General features: G+C 52.2%; 61 non-coding genes across 61 annotated transcripts; all 61 read left to right on the top strand.

Moving 5' to 3' along the window:
* The first annotated feature begins 75 nt into the window (after positions 1–75).
* On the top strand, positions 76–194 carry LOC147682861 (5S ribosomal RNA). The gene has a single exon (XR_015301281.1). It is a non-coding gene; the product is annotated as a 5S ribosomal RNA (ribosomal RNA).
* An 80-nt stretch (positions 195–274) lies between these two features.
* LOC147682860 (5S ribosomal RNA) lies at positions 275–393 on the top strand. Its single transcript, XR_015301280.1, has one exon. It is a non-coding gene; the product is annotated as a 5S ribosomal RNA (ribosomal RNA).
* Positions 394–473: 80 nt separating this feature from the next.
* LOC147682859 (5S ribosomal RNA) lies at positions 474–592 on the top strand. Its single transcript, XR_015301279.1, has one exon. It is a non-coding gene; the product is annotated as a 5S ribosomal RNA (ribosomal RNA).
* An 80-nt stretch (positions 593–672) lies between these two features.
* On the top strand, positions 673–791 carry LOC147682858 (5S ribosomal RNA). The gene has a single exon (XR_015301278.1). It is a non-coding gene; the product is annotated as a 5S ribosomal RNA (ribosomal RNA).
* Positions 792–871: 80 nt separating this feature from the next.
* On the top strand, positions 872–990 carry LOC147682857 (5S ribosomal RNA). Its single transcript, XR_015301277.1, has one exon. It is a non-coding gene; the product is annotated as a 5S ribosomal RNA (ribosomal RNA).
* Positions 991–1,070: 80 nt separating this feature from the next.
* Positions 1,071–1,189, top strand: LOC147682856 (5S ribosomal RNA). Its single transcript, XR_015301276.1, has one exon. It is a non-coding gene; the product is annotated as a 5S ribosomal RNA (ribosomal RNA).
* Positions 1,190–1,269: 80 nt separating this feature from the next.
* Positions 1,270–1,388, top strand: LOC147682855 (5S ribosomal RNA). Its single transcript, XR_015301275.1, has one exon. It is a non-coding gene; the product is annotated as a 5S ribosomal RNA (ribosomal RNA).
* An 80-nt stretch (positions 1,389–1,468) lies between these two features.
* LOC147682854 (5S ribosomal RNA) lies at positions 1,469–1,587 on the top strand. Its single transcript, XR_015301273.1, has one exon. It is a non-coding gene; the product is annotated as a 5S ribosomal RNA (ribosomal RNA).
* Positions 1,588–1,667: 80 nt separating this feature from the next.
* On the top strand, positions 1,668–1,786 carry LOC147682853 (5S ribosomal RNA). The gene has a single exon (XR_015301272.1). It is a non-coding gene; the product is annotated as a 5S ribosomal RNA (ribosomal RNA).
* An 80-nt stretch (positions 1,787–1,866) lies between these two features.
* LOC147682852 (5S ribosomal RNA) lies at positions 1,867–1,985 on the top strand. Its single transcript, XR_015301271.1, has one exon. It is a non-coding gene; the product is annotated as a 5S ribosomal RNA (ribosomal RNA).
* An 80-nt stretch (positions 1,986–2,065) lies between these two features.
* LOC147682851 (5S ribosomal RNA) lies at positions 2,066–2,184 on the top strand. The gene has a single exon (XR_015301270.1). It is a non-coding gene; the product is annotated as a 5S ribosomal RNA (ribosomal RNA).
* Positions 2,185–2,264: 80 nt separating this feature from the next.
* On the top strand, positions 2,265–2,383 carry LOC147682850 (5S ribosomal RNA). The gene has a single exon (XR_015301269.1). It is a non-coding gene; the product is annotated as a 5S ribosomal RNA (ribosomal RNA).
* An 80-nt stretch (positions 2,384–2,463) lies between these two features.
* On the top strand, positions 2,464–2,582 carry LOC147682849 (5S ribosomal RNA). Its single transcript, XR_015301268.1, has one exon. It is a non-coding gene; the product is annotated as a 5S ribosomal RNA (ribosomal RNA).
* Positions 2,583–2,662: 80 nt separating this feature from the next.
* On the top strand, positions 2,663–2,781 carry LOC147682848 (5S ribosomal RNA). The gene has a single exon (XR_015301267.1). It is a non-coding gene; the product is annotated as a 5S ribosomal RNA (ribosomal RNA).
* Positions 2,782–2,861: 80 nt separating this feature from the next.
* On the top strand, positions 2,862–2,980 carry LOC147682847 (5S ribosomal RNA). Its single transcript, XR_015301266.1, has one exon. It is a non-coding gene; the product is annotated as a 5S ribosomal RNA (ribosomal RNA).
* An 80-nt stretch (positions 2,981–3,060) lies between these two features.
* LOC147682846 (5S ribosomal RNA) lies at positions 3,061–3,179 on the top strand. The gene has a single exon (XR_015301265.1). It is a non-coding gene; the product is annotated as a 5S ribosomal RNA (ribosomal RNA).
* Positions 3,180–3,259: 80 nt separating this feature from the next.
* LOC147682845 (5S ribosomal RNA) lies at positions 3,260–3,378 on the top strand. The gene has a single exon (XR_015301264.1). It is a non-coding gene; the product is annotated as a 5S ribosomal RNA (ribosomal RNA).
* Positions 3,379–3,458: 80 nt separating this feature from the next.
* LOC147682844 (5S ribosomal RNA) lies at positions 3,459–3,577 on the top strand. The gene has a single exon (XR_015301262.1). It is a non-coding gene; the product is annotated as a 5S ribosomal RNA (ribosomal RNA).
* An 80-nt stretch (positions 3,578–3,657) lies between these two features.
* On the top strand, positions 3,658–3,776 carry LOC147682843 (5S ribosomal RNA). The gene has a single exon (XR_015301261.1). It is a non-coding gene; the product is annotated as a 5S ribosomal RNA (ribosomal RNA).
* Positions 3,777–3,856: 80 nt separating this feature from the next.
* LOC147682842 (5S ribosomal RNA) lies at positions 3,857–3,975 on the top strand. The gene has a single exon (XR_015301260.1). It is a non-coding gene; the product is annotated as a 5S ribosomal RNA (ribosomal RNA).
* Positions 3,976–4,055: 80 nt separating this feature from the next.
* On the top strand, positions 4,056–4,174 carry LOC147682841 (5S ribosomal RNA). The gene has a single exon (XR_015301259.1). It is a non-coding gene; the product is annotated as a 5S ribosomal RNA (ribosomal RNA).
* Positions 4,175–4,254: 80 nt separating this feature from the next.
* On the top strand, positions 4,255–4,373 carry LOC147682840 (5S ribosomal RNA). Its single transcript, XR_015301258.1, has one exon. It is a non-coding gene; the product is annotated as a 5S ribosomal RNA (ribosomal RNA).
* An 80-nt stretch (positions 4,374–4,453) lies between these two features.
* LOC147682839 (5S ribosomal RNA) lies at positions 4,454–4,572 on the top strand. The gene has a single exon (XR_015301256.1). It is a non-coding gene; the product is annotated as a 5S ribosomal RNA (ribosomal RNA).
* An 80-nt stretch (positions 4,573–4,652) lies between these two features.
* On the top strand, positions 4,653–4,771 carry LOC147682838 (5S ribosomal RNA). The gene has a single exon (XR_015301255.1). It is a non-coding gene; the product is annotated as a 5S ribosomal RNA (ribosomal RNA).
* An 80-nt stretch (positions 4,772–4,851) lies between these two features.
* LOC147682837 (5S ribosomal RNA) lies at positions 4,852–4,970 on the top strand. The gene has a single exon (XR_015301254.1). It is a non-coding gene; the product is annotated as a 5S ribosomal RNA (ribosomal RNA).
* An 80-nt stretch (positions 4,971–5,050) lies between these two features.
* Positions 5,051–5,169, top strand: LOC147682836 (5S ribosomal RNA). The gene has a single exon (XR_015301253.1). It is a non-coding gene; the product is annotated as a 5S ribosomal RNA (ribosomal RNA).
* Positions 5,170–5,249: 80 nt separating this feature from the next.
* On the top strand, positions 5,250–5,368 carry LOC147682835 (5S ribosomal RNA). Its single transcript, XR_015301252.1, has one exon. It is a non-coding gene; the product is annotated as a 5S ribosomal RNA (ribosomal RNA).
* Positions 5,369–5,448: 80 nt separating this feature from the next.
* LOC147682834 (5S ribosomal RNA) lies at positions 5,449–5,567 on the top strand. The gene has a single exon (XR_015301250.1). It is a non-coding gene; the product is annotated as a 5S ribosomal RNA (ribosomal RNA).
* An 80-nt stretch (positions 5,568–5,647) lies between these two features.
* On the top strand, positions 5,648–5,766 carry LOC147682833 (5S ribosomal RNA). The gene has a single exon (XR_015301249.1). It is a non-coding gene; the product is annotated as a 5S ribosomal RNA (ribosomal RNA).
* An 80-nt stretch (positions 5,767–5,846) lies between these two features.
* Positions 5,847–5,965, top strand: LOC147682832 (5S ribosomal RNA). The gene has a single exon (XR_015301248.1). It is a non-coding gene; the product is annotated as a 5S ribosomal RNA (ribosomal RNA).
* An 80-nt stretch (positions 5,966–6,045) lies between these two features.
* On the top strand, positions 6,046–6,164 carry LOC147682831 (5S ribosomal RNA). Its single transcript, XR_015301247.1, has one exon. It is a non-coding gene; the product is annotated as a 5S ribosomal RNA (ribosomal RNA).
* Positions 6,165–6,244: 80 nt separating this feature from the next.
* LOC147682830 (5S ribosomal RNA) lies at positions 6,245–6,363 on the top strand. The gene has a single exon (XR_015301246.1). It is a non-coding gene; the product is annotated as a 5S ribosomal RNA (ribosomal RNA).
* Positions 6,364–6,443: 80 nt separating this feature from the next.
* LOC147682829 (5S ribosomal RNA) lies at positions 6,444–6,562 on the top strand. Its single transcript, XR_015301245.1, has one exon. It is a non-coding gene; the product is annotated as a 5S ribosomal RNA (ribosomal RNA).
* An 80-nt stretch (positions 6,563–6,642) lies between these two features.
* Positions 6,643–6,761, top strand: LOC147682828 (5S ribosomal RNA). The gene has a single exon (XR_015301244.1). It is a non-coding gene; the product is annotated as a 5S ribosomal RNA (ribosomal RNA).
* Positions 6,762–6,841: 80 nt separating this feature from the next.
* Positions 6,842–6,960, top strand: LOC147682827 (5S ribosomal RNA). Its single transcript, XR_015301243.1, has one exon. It is a non-coding gene; the product is annotated as a 5S ribosomal RNA (ribosomal RNA).
* Positions 6,961–7,040: 80 nt separating this feature from the next.
* LOC147682826 (5S ribosomal RNA) lies at positions 7,041–7,159 on the top strand. Its single transcript, XR_015301242.1, has one exon. It is a non-coding gene; the product is annotated as a 5S ribosomal RNA (ribosomal RNA).
* An 80-nt stretch (positions 7,160–7,239) lies between these two features.
* LOC147682825 (5S ribosomal RNA) lies at positions 7,240–7,358 on the top strand. The gene has a single exon (XR_015301575.1). It is a non-coding gene; the product is annotated as a 5S ribosomal RNA (ribosomal RNA).
* Positions 7,359–7,438: 80 nt separating this feature from the next.
* Positions 7,439–7,557, top strand: LOC147682824 (5S ribosomal RNA). The gene has a single exon (XR_015301241.1). It is a non-coding gene; the product is annotated as a 5S ribosomal RNA (ribosomal RNA).
* Positions 7,558–7,637: 80 nt separating this feature from the next.
* LOC147682823 (5S ribosomal RNA) lies at positions 7,638–7,756 on the top strand. The gene has a single exon (XR_015301239.1). It is a non-coding gene; the product is annotated as a 5S ribosomal RNA (ribosomal RNA).
* An 80-nt stretch (positions 7,757–7,836) lies between these two features.
* Positions 7,837–7,955, top strand: LOC147682822 (5S ribosomal RNA). Its single transcript, XR_015301238.1, has one exon. It is a non-coding gene; the product is annotated as a 5S ribosomal RNA (ribosomal RNA).
* Positions 7,956–8,035: 80 nt separating this feature from the next.
* On the top strand, positions 8,036–8,154 carry LOC147682821 (5S ribosomal RNA). The gene has a single exon (XR_015301237.1). It is a non-coding gene; the product is annotated as a 5S ribosomal RNA (ribosomal RNA).
* Positions 8,155–8,234: 80 nt separating this feature from the next.
* On the top strand, positions 8,235–8,353 carry LOC147682820 (5S ribosomal RNA). Its single transcript, XR_015301236.1, has one exon. It is a non-coding gene; the product is annotated as a 5S ribosomal RNA (ribosomal RNA).
* Positions 8,354–8,433: 80 nt separating this feature from the next.
* LOC147682819 (5S ribosomal RNA) lies at positions 8,434–8,552 on the top strand. Its single transcript, XR_015301235.1, has one exon. It is a non-coding gene; the product is annotated as a 5S ribosomal RNA (ribosomal RNA).
* Positions 8,553–8,632: 80 nt separating this feature from the next.
* Positions 8,633–8,751, top strand: LOC147682818 (5S ribosomal RNA). Its single transcript, XR_015301234.1, has one exon. It is a non-coding gene; the product is annotated as a 5S ribosomal RNA (ribosomal RNA).
* Positions 8,752–8,831: 80 nt separating this feature from the next.
* Positions 8,832–8,950, top strand: LOC147682817 (5S ribosomal RNA). Its single transcript, XR_015301233.1, has one exon. It is a non-coding gene; the product is annotated as a 5S ribosomal RNA (ribosomal RNA).
* An 80-nt stretch (positions 8,951–9,030) lies between these two features.
* On the top strand, positions 9,031–9,149 carry LOC147682816 (5S ribosomal RNA). The gene has a single exon (XR_015301232.1). It is a non-coding gene; the product is annotated as a 5S ribosomal RNA (ribosomal RNA).
* Positions 9,150–9,229: 80 nt separating this feature from the next.
* LOC147682815 (5S ribosomal RNA) lies at positions 9,230–9,348 on the top strand. Its single transcript, XR_015301231.1, has one exon. It is a non-coding gene; the product is annotated as a 5S ribosomal RNA (ribosomal RNA).
* Positions 9,349–9,428: 80 nt separating this feature from the next.
* LOC147682814 (5S ribosomal RNA) lies at positions 9,429–9,547 on the top strand. Its single transcript, XR_015301230.1, has one exon. It is a non-coding gene; the product is annotated as a 5S ribosomal RNA (ribosomal RNA).
* Positions 9,548–9,627: 80 nt separating this feature from the next.
* LOC147682813 (5S ribosomal RNA) lies at positions 9,628–9,746 on the top strand. The gene has a single exon (XR_015301228.1). It is a non-coding gene; the product is annotated as a 5S ribosomal RNA (ribosomal RNA).
* An 80-nt stretch (positions 9,747–9,826) lies between these two features.
* On the top strand, positions 9,827–9,945 carry LOC147682812 (5S ribosomal RNA). Its single transcript, XR_015301227.1, has one exon. It is a non-coding gene; the product is annotated as a 5S ribosomal RNA (ribosomal RNA).
* Positions 9,946–10,025: 80 nt separating this feature from the next.
* Positions 10,026–10,144, top strand: LOC147682811 (5S ribosomal RNA). The gene has a single exon (XR_015301226.1). It is a non-coding gene; the product is annotated as a 5S ribosomal RNA (ribosomal RNA).
* An 80-nt stretch (positions 10,145–10,224) lies between these two features.
* LOC147682810 (5S ribosomal RNA) lies at positions 10,225–10,343 on the top strand. The gene has a single exon (XR_015301225.1). It is a non-coding gene; the product is annotated as a 5S ribosomal RNA (ribosomal RNA).
* An 80-nt stretch (positions 10,344–10,423) lies between these two features.
* Positions 10,424–10,542, top strand: LOC147682809 (5S ribosomal RNA). Its single transcript, XR_015301224.1, has one exon. It is a non-coding gene; the product is annotated as a 5S ribosomal RNA (ribosomal RNA).
* An 80-nt stretch (positions 10,543–10,622) lies between these two features.
* Positions 10,623–10,741, top strand: LOC147682808 (5S ribosomal RNA). The gene has a single exon (XR_015301223.1). It is a non-coding gene; the product is annotated as a 5S ribosomal RNA (ribosomal RNA).
* An 80-nt stretch (positions 10,742–10,821) lies between these two features.
* Positions 10,822–10,940, top strand: LOC147682807 (5S ribosomal RNA). Its single transcript, XR_015301222.1, has one exon. It is a non-coding gene; the product is annotated as a 5S ribosomal RNA (ribosomal RNA).
* Positions 10,941–11,020: 80 nt separating this feature from the next.
* On the top strand, positions 11,021–11,139 carry LOC147682806 (5S ribosomal RNA). Its single transcript, XR_015301221.1, has one exon. It is a non-coding gene; the product is annotated as a 5S ribosomal RNA (ribosomal RNA).
* Positions 11,140–11,219: 80 nt separating this feature from the next.
* Positions 11,220–11,338, top strand: LOC147682805 (5S ribosomal RNA). The gene has a single exon (XR_015301220.1). It is a non-coding gene; the product is annotated as a 5S ribosomal RNA (ribosomal RNA).
* Positions 11,339–11,418: 80 nt separating this feature from the next.
* On the top strand, positions 11,419–11,537 carry LOC147682804 (5S ribosomal RNA). The gene has a single exon (XR_015301219.1). It is a non-coding gene; the product is annotated as a 5S ribosomal RNA (ribosomal RNA).
* Positions 11,538–11,617: 80 nt separating this feature from the next.
* On the top strand, positions 11,618–11,736 carry LOC147682803 (5S ribosomal RNA). The gene has a single exon (XR_015301217.1). It is a non-coding gene; the product is annotated as a 5S ribosomal RNA (ribosomal RNA).
* Positions 11,737–11,816: 80 nt separating this feature from the next.
* Positions 11,817–11,935, top strand: LOC147682802 (5S ribosomal RNA). The gene has a single exon (XR_015301216.1). It is a non-coding gene; the product is annotated as a 5S ribosomal RNA (ribosomal RNA).
* Positions 11,936–12,015: 80 nt separating this feature from the next.
* Positions 12,016–12,134, top strand: LOC147682801 (5S ribosomal RNA). Its single transcript, XR_015301215.1, has one exon. It is a non-coding gene; the product is annotated as a 5S ribosomal RNA (ribosomal RNA).
* Positions 12,135–12,193: the final 59 nt, after the last annotated feature.

The following is a 12,193-nucleotide window of genomic DNA, read 5'->3' as shown; positions in this document are numbered from 1 at the left end:
TTCAGAGTGGTTTGCTTGCTTGTACTGAAGCTGAGCGAAGAAAGCGCTAAGAGGCCCAAAACCAGTGCTCCTAGAGCCTACGGCCATACCACCCTGAAAGCACCTGATCTCGTCCGATCTCAGAAGTTAAGCAGGGTCGGGCCTGGTTAGTACCTGGATGGGAGACCGCCTGGGAATACCAGGTGCTGTAGGCTTTTTTTTTTCAGAGTGGTTTGCTTGCTTGTACTGAAGCTGAGCGAAGAAAGCTAAGAGGCCCAAAACCAGTGCTCCTAGAGCCTACGGCCATACCACCCTGAAAGCACCTGATCTCGTCCGATCTCAGAAGTTAAGCAGGGTCGGGCCTGGTTAGTACCTGGATGGGAGACCGCCTGGGAATACCAGGTGCTGTAGGCTTTTTTTTTTCAGAGTGGTTTGCTTGCTTGTACTGAAGCTGAGCGAAGAAAGCTAAGAGGCCCAAAACCAGTGCTCCTAGAGCCTACGGCCATACCACCCTGAAAGCACCTGATCTCGTCCGATCTCAGAAGTTAAGCAGGGTCGGGCCTGGTTAGTACCTGGATGGGAGACCGCCTGGGAATACCAGGTGCTGTAGGCTTTTTTTTTTCAGAGTGGTTTGCTTGCTTGTACTGAAGCTGAGCGAAGAAAGCTAAGAGGCCCAAAACCAGTGCTCCTAGAGCCTACGGCCATACCACCCTGAAAGCACCTGATCTCGTCCGATCTCAGAAGTTAAGCAGGGTCGGGCCTGGTTAGTACCTGGATGGGAGACCGCCTGGGAATACCAGGTGCTGTAGGCTTTTTTTTTTCAGAGTGGTTTGCTTGCTTGTACTGAAGCTGAGCGAAGAAAGCTAAGAGGCCCAAAACCAGTGCTCCTAGAGCCTACGGCCATACCACCCTGAAAGCACCTGATCTCGTCCGATCTCAGAAGTTAAGCAGGGTCGGGCCTGGTTAGTACCTGGATGGGAGACCGCCTGGGAATACCAGGTGCTGTAGGCTTTTTTTTTTCAGAGTGGTTTGCTTGCTTGTACTGAAGCTGAGCGAAGAAAGCTAAGAGGCCCAAAACCAGTGCTCCTAGAGCCTACGGCCATACCACCCTGAAAGCACCTGATCTCGTCCGATCTCAGAAGTTAAGCAGGGTCGGGCCTGGTTAGTACCTGGATGGGAGACCGCCTGGGAATACCAGGTGCTGTAGGCTTTTTTTTTTCAGAGTGGTTTGCTTGCTTGTACTGAAGCTGAGCGAAGAAAGCTAAGAGGCCCAAAACCAGTGCTCCTAGAGCCTACGGCCATACCACCCTGAAAGCACCTGATCTCGTCCGATCTCAGAAGTTAAGCAGGGTCGGGCCTGGTTAGTACCTGGATGGGAGACCGCCTGGGAATACCAGGTGCTGTAGGCTTTTTTTTTTCAGAGTGGTTTGCTTGCTTGTACTGAAGCTGAGCGAAGAAAGCTAAGAGGCCCAAAACCAGTGCTCCTAGAGCCTACGGCCATACCACCCTGAAAGCACCTGATCTCGTCCGATCTCAGAAGTTAAGCAGGGTCGGGCCTGGTTAGTACCTGGATGGGAGACCGCCTGGGAATACCAGGTGCTGTAGGCTTTTTTTTTTCAGAGTGGTTTGCTTGCTTGTACTGAAGCTGAGCGAAGAAAGCTAAGAGGCCCAAAACCAGTGCTCCTAGAGCCTACGGCCATACCACCCTGAAAGCACCTGATCTCGTCCGATCTCAGAAGTTAAGCAGGGTCGGGCCTGGTTAGTACCTGGATGGGAGACCGCCTGGGAATACCAGGTGCTGTAGGCTTTTTTTTTTCAGAGTGGTTTGCTTGCTTGTACTGAAGCTGAGCGAAGAAAGCTAAGAGGCCCAAAACCAGTGCTCCTAGAGCCTACGGCCATACCACCCTGAAAGCACCTGATCTCGTCCGATCTCAGAAGTTAAGCAGGGTCGGGCCTGGTTAGTACCTGGATGGGAGACCGCCTGGGAATACCAGGTGCTGTAGGCTTTTTTTTTTCAGAGTGGTTTGCTTGCTTGTACTGAAGCTGAGCGAAGAAAGCTAAGAGGCCCAAAACCAGTGCTCCTAGAGCCTACGGCCATACCACCCTGAAAGCACCTGATCTCGTCCGATCTCAGAAGTTAAGCAGGGTCGGGCCTGGTTAGTACCTGGATGGGAGACCGCCTGGGAATACCAGGTGCTGTAGGCTTTTTTTTTTCAGAGTGGTTTGCTTGCTTGTACTGAAGCTGAGCGAAGAAAGCTAAGAGGCCCAAAACCAGTGCTCCTAGAGCCTACGGCCATACCACCCTGAAAGCACCTGATCTCGTCCGATCTCAGAAGTTAAGCAGGGTCGGGCCTGGTTAGTACCTGGATGGGAGACCGCCTGGGAATACCAGGTGCTGTAGGCTTTTTTTTTTCAGAGTGGTTTGCTTGCTTGTACTGAAGCTGAGCGAAGAAAGCTAAGAGGCCCAAAACCAGTGCTCCTAGAGCCTACGGCCATACCACCCTGAAAGCACCTGATCTCGTCCGATCTCAGAAGTTAAGCAGGGTCGGGCCTGGTTAGTACCTGGATGGGAGACCGCCTGGGAATACCAGGTGCTGTAGGCTTTTTTTTTTCAGAGTGGTTTGCTTGCTTGTACTGAAGCTGAGCGAAGAAAGCTAAGAGGCCCAAAACCAGTGCTCCTAGAGCCTACGGCCATACCACCCTGAAAGCACCTGATCTCGTCCGATCTCAGAAGTTAAGCAGGGTCGGGCCTGGTTAGTACCTGGATGGGAGACCGCCTGGGAATACCAGGTGCTGTAGGCTTTTTTTTTTCAGAGTGGTTTGCTTGCTTGTACTGAAGCTGAGCGAAGAAAGCTAAGAGGCCCAAAACCAGTGCTCCTAGAGCCTACGGCCATACCACCCTGAAAGCACCTGATCTCGTCCGATCTCAGAAGTTAAGCAGGGTCGGGCCTGGTTAGTACCTGGATGGGAGACCGCCTGGGAATACCAGGTGCTGTAGGCTTTTTTTTTTCAGAGTGGTTTGCTTGCTTGTACTGAAGCTGAGCGAAGAAAGCTAAGAGGCCCAAAACCAGTGCTCCTAGAGCCTACGGCCATACCACCCTGAAAGCACCTGATCTCGTCCGATCTCAGAAGTTAAGCAGGGTCGGGCCTGGTTAGTACCTGGATGGGAGACCGCCTGGGAATACCAGGTGCTGTAGGCTTTTTTTTTTCAGAGTGGTTTGCTTGCTTGTACTGAAGCTGAGCGAAGAAAGCTAAGAGGCCCAAAACCAGTGCTCCTAGAGCCTACGGCCATACCACCCTGAAAGCACCTGATCTCGTCCGATCTCAGAAGTTAAGCAGGGTCGGGCCTGGTTAGTACCTGGATGGGAGACCGCCTGGGAATACCAGGTGCTGTAGGCTTTTTTTTTTCAGAGTGGTTTGCTTGCTTGTACTGAAGCTGAGCGAAGAAAGCTAAGAGGCCCAAAACCAGTGCTCCTAGAGCCTACGGCCATACCACCCTGAAAGCACCTGATCTCGTCCGATCTCAGAAGTTAAGCAGGGTCGGGCCTGGTTAGTACCTGGATGGGAGACCGCCTGGGAATACCAGGTGCTGTAGGCTTTTTTTTTTCAGAGTGGTTTGCTTGCTTGTACTGAAGCTGAGCGAAGAAAGCTAAGAGGCCCAAAACCAGTGCTCCTAGAGCCTACGGCCATACCACCCTGAAAGCACCTGATCTCGTCCGATCTCAGAAGTTAAGCAGGGTCGGGCCTGGTTAGTACCTGGATGGGAGACCGCCTGGGAATACCAGGTGCTGTAGGCTTTTTTTTTTCAGAGTGGTTTGCTTGCTTGTACTGAAGCTGAGCGAAGAAAGCTAAGAGGCCCAAAACCAGTGCTCCTAGAGCCTACGGCCATACCACCCTGAAAGCACCTGATCTCGTCCGATCTCAGAAGTTAAGCAGGGTCGGGCCTGGTTAGTACCTGGATGGGAGACCGCCTGGGAATACCAGGTGCTGTAGGCTTTTTTTTTTCAGAGTGGTTTGCTTGCTTGTACTGAAGCTGAGCGAAGAAAGCTAAGAGGCCCAAAACCAGTGCTCCTAGAGCCTACGGCCATACCACCCTGAAAGCACCTGATCTCGTCCGATCTCAGAAGTTAAGCAGGGTCGGGCCTGGTTAGTACCTGGATGGGAGACCGCCTGGGAATACCAGGTGCTGTAGGCTTTTTTTTTTCAGAGTGGTTTGCTTGCTTGTACTGAAGCTGAGCGAAGAAAGCTAAGAGGCCCAAAACCAGTGCTCCTAGAGCCTACGGCCATACCACCCTGAAAGCACCTGATCTCGTCCGATCTCAGAAGTTAAGCAGGGTCGGGCCTGGTTAGTACCTGGATGGGAGACCGCCTGGGAATACCAGGTGCTGTAGGCTTTTTTTTTTCAGAGTGGTTTGCTTGCTTGTACTGAAGCTGAGCGAAGAAAGCTAAGAGGCCCAAAACCAGTGCTCCTAGAGCCTACGGCCATACCACCCTGAAAGCACCTGATCTCGTCCGATCTCAGAAGTTAAGCAGGGTCGGGCCTGGTTAGTACCTGGATGGGAGACCGCCTGGGAATACCAGGTGCTGTAGGCTTTTTTTTTTCAGAGTGGTTTGCTTGCTTGTACTGAAGCTGAGCGAAGAAAGCTAAGAGGCCCAAAACCAGTGCTCCTAGAGCCTACGGCCATACCACCCTGAAAGCACCTGATCTCGTCCGATCTCAGAAGTTAAGCAGGGTCGGGCCTGGTTAGTACCTGGATGGGAGACCGCCTGGGAATACCAGGTGCTGTAGGCTTTTTTTTTTCAGAGTGGTTTGCTTGCTTGTACTGAAGCTGAGCGAAGAAAGCTAAGAGGCCCAAAACCAGTGCTCCTAGAGCCTACGGCCATACCACCCTGAAAGCACCTGATCTCGTCCGATCTCAGAAGTTAAGCAGGGTCGGGCCTGGTTAGTACCTGGATGGGAGACCGCCTGGGAATACCAGGTGCTGTAGGCTTTTTTTTTTCAGAGTGGTTTGCTTGCTTGTACTGAAGCTGAGCGAAGAAAGCTAAGAGGCCCAAAACCAGTGCTCCTAGAGCCTACGGCCATACCACCCTGAAAGCACCTGATCTCGTCCGATCTCAGAAGTTAAGCAGGGTCGGGCCTGGTTAGTACCTGGATGGGAGACCGCCTGGGAATACCAGGTGCTGTAGGCTTTTTTTTTTCAGAGTGGTTTGCTTGCTTGTACTGAAGCTGAGCGAAGAAAGCTAAGAGGCCCAAAACCAGTGCTCCTAGAGCCTACGGCCATACCACCCTGAAAGCACCTGATCTCGTCCGATCTCAGAAGTTAAGCAGGGTCGGGCCTGGTTAGTACCTGGATGGGAGACCGCCTGGGAATACCAGGTGCTGTAGGCTTTTTTTTTTCAGAGTGGTTTGCTTGCTTGTACTGAAGCTGAGCGAAGAAAGCTAAGAGGCCCAAAACCAGTGCTCCTAGAGCCTACGGCCATACCACCCTGAAAGCACCTGATCTCGTCCGATCTCAGAAGTTAAGCAGGGTCGGGCCTGGTTAGTACCTGGATGGGAGACCGCCTGGGAATACCAGGTGCTGTAGGCTTTTTTTTTTCAGAGTGGTTTGCTTGCTTGTACTGAAGCTGAGCGAAGAAAGCTAAGAGGCCCAAAACCAGTGCTCCTAGAGCCTACGGCCATACCACCCTGAAAGCACCTGATCTCGTCCGATCTCAGAAGTTAAGCAGGGTCGGGCCTGGTTAGTACCTGGATGGGAGACCGCCTGGGAATACCAGGTGCTGTAGGCTTTTTTTTTTCAGAGTGGTTTGCTTGCTTGTACTGAAGCTGAGCGAAGAAAGCTAAGAGGCCCAAAACCAGTGCTCCTAGAGCCTACGGCCATACCACCCTGAAAGCACCTGATCTCGTCCGATCTCAGAAGTTAAGCAGGGTCGGGCCTGGTTAGTACCTGGATGGGAGACCGCCTGGGAATACCAGGTGCTGTAGGCTTTTTTTTTTCAGAGTGGTTTGCTTGCTTGTACTGAAGCTGAGCGAAGAAAGCTAAGAGGCCCAAAACCAGTGCTCCTAGAGCCTACGGCCATACCACCCTGAAAGCACCTGATCTCGTCCGATCTCAGAAGTTAAGCAGGGTCGGGCCTGGTTAGTACCTGGATGGGAGACCGCCTGGGAATACCAGGTGCTGTAGGCTTTTTTTTTTCAGAGTGGTTTGCTTGCTTGTACTGAAGCTGAGCGAAGAAAGCTAAGAGGCCCAAAACCAGTGCTCCTAGAGCCTACGGCCATACCACCCTGAAAGCACCTGATCTCGTCCGATCTCAGAAGTTAAGCAGGGTCGGGCCTGGTTAGTACCTGGATGGGAGACCGCCTGGGAATACCAGGTGCTGTAGGCTTTTTTTTTTCAGAGTGGTTTGCTTGCTTGTACTGAAGCTGAGCGAAGAAAGCTAAGAGGCCCAAAACCAGTGCTCCTAGAGCCTACGGCCATACCACCCTGAAAGCACCTGATCTCGTCCGATCTCAGAAGTTAAGCAGGGTCGGGCCTGGTTAGTACCTGGATGGGAGACCGCCTGGGAATACCAGGTGCTGTAGGCTTTTTTTTTTCAGAGTGGTTTGCTTGCTTGTACTGAAGCTGAGCGAAGAAAGCTAAGAGGCCCAAAACCAGTGCTCCTAGAGCCTACGGCCATACCACCCTGAAAGCACCTGATCTCGTCCGATCTCAGAAGTTAAGCAGGGTCGGGCCTGGTTAGTACCTGGATGGGAGACCGCCTGGGAATACCAGGTGCTGTAGGCTTTTTTTTTTCAGAGTGGTTTGCTTGCTTGTACTGAAGCTGAGCGAAGAAAGCTAAGAGGCCCAAAACCAGTGCTCCTAGAGCCTACGGCCATACCACCCTGAAAGCACCTGATCTCGTCCGATCTCAGAAGTTAAGCAGGGTCGGGCCTGGTTAGTACCTGGATGGGAGACCGCCTGGGAATACCAGGTGCTGTAGGCTTTTTTTTTTCAGAGTGGTTTGCTTGCTTGTACTGAAGCTGAGCGAAGAAAGCTAAGAGGCCCAAAACCAGTGCTCCTAGAGCCTACGGCCATACCACCCTGAAAGCACCTGATCTCGTCCGATCTCAGAAGTTAAGCAGGGTCGGGCCTGGTTAGTACCTGGATGGGAGACCGCCTGGGAATACCAGGTGCTGTAGGCTTTTTTTTTTCAGAGTGGTTTGCTTGCTTGTACTGAAGCTGAGCGAAGAAAGCTAAGAGGCCCAAAACCAGTGCTCCTAGAGCCTACGGCCATACCACCCTGAAAGCACCTGATCTCGTCCGATATCAGAAGTTAAGCAGGGTCGGGCCTGGTTAGTACCTGGATGGGAGACCGCCTGGGAATACCAGGTGCTGTAGGCTTTTTTTTTTCAGAGTGGTTTGCTTGCTTGTACTGAAGCTGAGCGAAGAAAGCTAAGAGGCCCAAAACCAGTGCTCCTAGAGCCTACGGCCATACCACCCTGAAAGCACCTGATCTCGTCCGATCTCAGAAGTTAAGCAGGGTCGGGCCTGGTTAGTACCTGGATGGGAGACCGCCTGGGAATACCAGGTGCTGTAGGCTTTTTTTTTTCAGAGTGGTTTGCTTGCTTGTACTGAAGCTGAGCGAAGAAAGCTAAGAGGCCCAAAACCAGTGCTCCTAGAGCCTACGGCCATACCACCCTGAAAGCACCTGATCTCGTCCGATCTCAGAAGTTAAGCAGGGTCGGGCCTGGTTAGTACCTGGATGGGAGACCGCCTGGGAATACCAGGTGCTGTAGGCTTTTTTTTTTCAGAGTGGTTTGCTTGCTTGTACTGAAGCTGAGCGAAGAAAGCTAAGAGGCCCAAAACCAGTGCTCCTAGAGCCTACGGCCATACCACCCTGAAAGCACCTGATCTCGTCCGATCTCAGAAGTTAAGCAGGGTCGGGCCTGGTTAGTACCTGGATGGGAGACCGCCTGGGAATACCAGGTGCTGTAGGCTTTTTTTTTTCAGAGTGGTTTGCTTGCTTGTACTGAAGCTGAGCGAAGAAAGCTAAGAGGCCCAAAACCAGTGCTCCTAGAGCCTACGGCCATACCACCCTGAAAGCACCTGATCTCGTCCGATCTCAGAAGTTAAGCAGGGTCGGGCCTGGTTAGTACCTGGATGGGAGACCGCCTGGGAATACCAGGTGCTGTAGGCTTTTTTTTTTCAGAGTGGTTTGCTTGCTTGTACTGAAGCTGAGCGAAGAAAGCTAAGAGGCCCAAAACCAGTGCTCCTAGAGCCTACGGCCATACCACCCTGAAAGCACCTGATCTCGTCCGATCTCAGAAGTTAAGCAGGGTCGGGCCTGGTTAGTACCTGGATGGGAGACCGCCTGGGAATACCAGGTGCTGTAGGCTTTTTTTTTTCAGAGTGGTTTGCTTGCTTGTACTGAAGCTGAGCGAAGAAAGCTAAGAGGCCCAAAACCAGTGCTCCTAGAGCCTACGGCCATACCACCCTGAAAGCACCTGATCTCGTCCGATCTCAGAAGTTAAGCAGGGTCGGGCCTGGTTAGTACCTGGATGGGAGACCGCCTGGGAATACCAGGTGCTGTAGGCTTTTTTTTTTCAGAGTGGTTTGCTTGCTTGTACTGAAGCTGAGCGAAGAAAGCTAAGAGGCCCAAAACCAGTGCTCCTAGAGCCTACGGCCATACCACCCTGAAAGCACCTGATCTCGTCCGATCTCAGAAGTTAAGCAGGGTCGGGCCTGGTTAGTACCTGGATGGGAGACCGCCTGGGAATACCAGGTGCTGTAGGCTTTTTTTTTTCAGAGTGGTTTGCTTGCTTGTACTGAAGCTGAGCGAAGAAAGCTAAGAGGCCCAAAACCAGTGCTCCTAGAGCCTACGGCCATACCACCCTGAAAGCACCTGATCTCGTCCGATCTCAGAAGTTAAGCAGGGTCGGGCCTGGTTAGTACCTGGATGGGAGACCGCCTGGGAATACCAGGTGCTGTAGGCTTTTTTTTTTCAGAGTGGTTTGCTTGCTTGTACTGAAGCTGAGCGAAGAAAGCTAAGAGGCCCAAAACCAGTGCTCCTAGAGCCTACGGCCATACCACCCTGAAAGCACCTGATCTCGTCCGATCTCAGAAGTTAAGCAGGGTCGGGCCTGGTTAGTACCTGGATGGGAGACCGCCTGGGAATACCAGGTGCTGTAGGCTTTTTTTTTTCAGAGTGGTTTGCTTGCTTGTACTGAAGCTGAGCGAAGAAAGCTAAGAGGCCCAAAACCAGTGCTCCTAGAGCCTACGGCCATACCACCCTGAAAGCACCTGATCTCGTCCGATCTCAGAAGTTAAGCAGGGTCGGGCCTGGTTAGTACCTGGATGGGAGACCGCCTGGGAATACCAGGTGCTGTAGGCTTTTTTTTTTCAGAGTGGTTTGCTTGCTTGTACTGAAGCTGAGCGAAGAAAGCTAAGAGGCCCAAAACCAGTGCTCCTAGAGCCTACGGCCATACCACCCTGAAAGCACCTGATCTCGTCCGATCTCAGAAGTTAAGCAGGGTCGGGCCTGGTTAGTACCTGGATGGGAGACCGCCTGGGAATACCAGGTGCTGTAGGCTTTTTTTTTTCAGAGTGGTTTGCTTGATTGTACTGAAGCTGAGCGAAGAAAGCTAAGAGGCCCAAAACCAGTGCTCCTAGAGCCTACGGCCATACCACCCTGAAAGCACCTGATCTCGTCCGATCTCAGAAGTTAAGCAGGGTCGGGCCTGGTTAGTACCTGGATGGGAGACCGCCTGGGAATACCAGGTGCTGTAGGCTTTTTTTTTTCAGAGTGGTTTGCTTGCTTGTACTGAAGCTGAGCGAAGAAAGCTAAGAGGCCCAAAACCAGTGCTCCTAGAGCCTACGGCCATACCACCCTGAAAGCACCTGATCTCGTCCGATCTCAGAAGTTAAGCAGGGTCGGGCCTGGTTAGTACCTGGATGGGAGACCGCCTGGGAATACCAGGTGCTGTAGGCTTTTTTTTTTCAGAGTGGTTTGCTTGCTTGTACTGAAGCTGAGCGAAGAAAGCTAAGAGGCCCAAAACCAGTGCTCCTAGAGCCTACGGCCATACCACCCTGAAAGCACCTGATCTCGTCCGATCTCAGAAGTTAAGCAGGGTCGGGCCTGGTTAGTACCTGGATGGGAGACCGCCTGGGAATACCAGGTGCTGTAGGCTTTTTTTTTTCAGAGTGGTTTGCTTGCTTGTACTGAAGCTGAGCGAAGAAAGCTAAGAGGCCCAAAACCAGTGCTCCTAGAGCCTACGGCCATACCACCCTGAAAGCACCTGATCTCGTCCGATCTCAGAAGTTAAGCAGGGTCGGGCCTGGTTAGTACCTGGATGGGAGACCGCCTGGGAATACCAGGTGCTGTAGGCTTTTTTTTTTCAGAGTGGTTTGCTTGCTTGTACTGAAGCTGAGCGAAGAAAGCTAAGAGGCCCAAAACCAGTGCTCCTAGAGCCTACGGCCATACCACCCTGAAAGCACCTGATCTCGTCCGATCTCAGAAGTTAAGCAGGGTCGGGCCTGGTTAGTACCTGGATGGGAGACCGCCTGGGAATACCAGGTGCTGTAGGCTTTTTTTTTTCAGAGTGGTTTGCTTGCTTGTACTGAAGCTGAGCGAAGAAAGCTAAGAGGCCCAAAACCAGTGCTCCTAGAGCCTACGGCCATACCACCCTGAAAGCACCTGATCTCGTCCGATCTCAGAAGTTAAGCAGGGTCGGGCCTGGTTAGTACCTGGATGGGAGACCGCCTGGGAATACCAGGTGCTGTAGGCTTTTTTTTTTCAGAGTGGTTTGCTTGCTTGTACTGAAGCTGAGCGAAGAAAGCTAAGAGGCCCAAAACCAGTGCTCCTAGAGCCTACGGCCATACCACCCTGAAAGCACCTGATCTCGTCCGATCTCAGAAGTTAAGCAGGGTCGGGCCTGGTTAGTACCTGGATGGGAGACCGCCTGGGAATACCAGGTGCTGTAGGCTTTTTTTTTTCAGAGTGGTTTGCTTGCTTGTACTGAAGCTGAGCGAAGAAAGCTAAGAGGCCCAAAACCAGTGCTCCTAGAGCCTACGGCCATACCACCCTGAAAGCACCTGATCTCGTCCGATCTCAGAAGTTAAGCAGGGTCGGGCCTGGTTAGTACCTGGATGGGAGACCGCCTGGGAATACCAGGTGCTGTAGGCTTTTTTTTTTCAGAGTGGTTTGCTTGCTTGTACTGAAGCTGAGCGAAGAAAGCTAAGAGGCCCAAAACCAGTGCTCCTAGAGCCTACGGCCATACCACCCTGAAAGCACCTGATCTCGTCCGATCTCAGAAGTTAAGCAGGGTCGGGCCTGGTTAGTACCTGGATGGGAGACCGCCTGGGAATACCAGGTGCTGTAGGCTTTTTTTTTTCAGAGTGGTTTGCTTGCTTGTACTGAAGCTGAGCGAAGAAAGCTAAGAGGCCCAAAACCAGTGCTCCTAGAGCCTACGGCCATACCACCCTGAAAGCACCTGATCTCGTCCGATCTCAGAAGTTAAGCAGGGTCGGGCCTGGTTAGTACCTGGATGGGAGACCGCCTGGGAATACCAGGTGCTGTAGGCTTTTTTTTTTCAGAGTGGTTTGCTTGCTTGTACTGAAGCTGAGCGAAGAAAGCTAAGAGGCCCAAAACCAGTGCTCCTAGAGCCTACGGCCATACCACCCTGAAAGCACCTGATCTCGTCCGATCTCAGAAGTTAAGCAGGGTCGGGCCTGGTTAGTACCTGGATGGGAGACCGCCTGGGAATACCAGGTGCTGTAGGCTTTTTTTTTTCAGAGTGGTTTGCTTGCTTGTACTGAAGCTGAGCGAAGAAAGCTAAGAGGCCCAAAACCAGTGCTCCTAGAGCCTACGGCCATACCACCCTGAAAGCACCTGATCTCGTCCGATCTCAGAAGTTAAGCAGGGTCGGGCCTGGTTAGTACCTGGATGGGAGACCGCCTGGGAATACCAGGTGCTGTAGGCTTTTTTTTTTCAGAGTGGTTTGCTTGCTTGTACTGAAGCTGAGCGAAGAAAGCTAAGAGGCCCAAAACCAGTGCTCCTAGAGCCTACGGCCATACCACCCTGAAAGCACCTGATCTCGTCCGATCTCAGAAGTTAAGCAGGGTCGGGCCTGGTTAGTACCTGGATGGGAGACCGCCTGGGAATACCAGGTGCTGTAGGCTTTTTTTTTTCAGAGTGGTTTGCTTGCTTGTACTGAAGCTGAGCGAAGAAAGCTAAGAGG

This window comes from Lissotriton vulgaris, chromosome 11 (genome assembly GCF_964263255.1).
Source record: "Lissotriton vulgaris chromosome 11, aLisVul1.2, whole genome shotgun sequence".
NCBI classification, from domain to species: domain Eukaryota; kingdom Metazoa; phylum Chordata; class Amphibia; order Caudata; family Salamandridae; genus Lissotriton; species Lissotriton vulgaris.
Note: the sequence above shows the minus strand (reverse complement) of the source record. Positions and strands in the feature narration are given on the sequence as shown.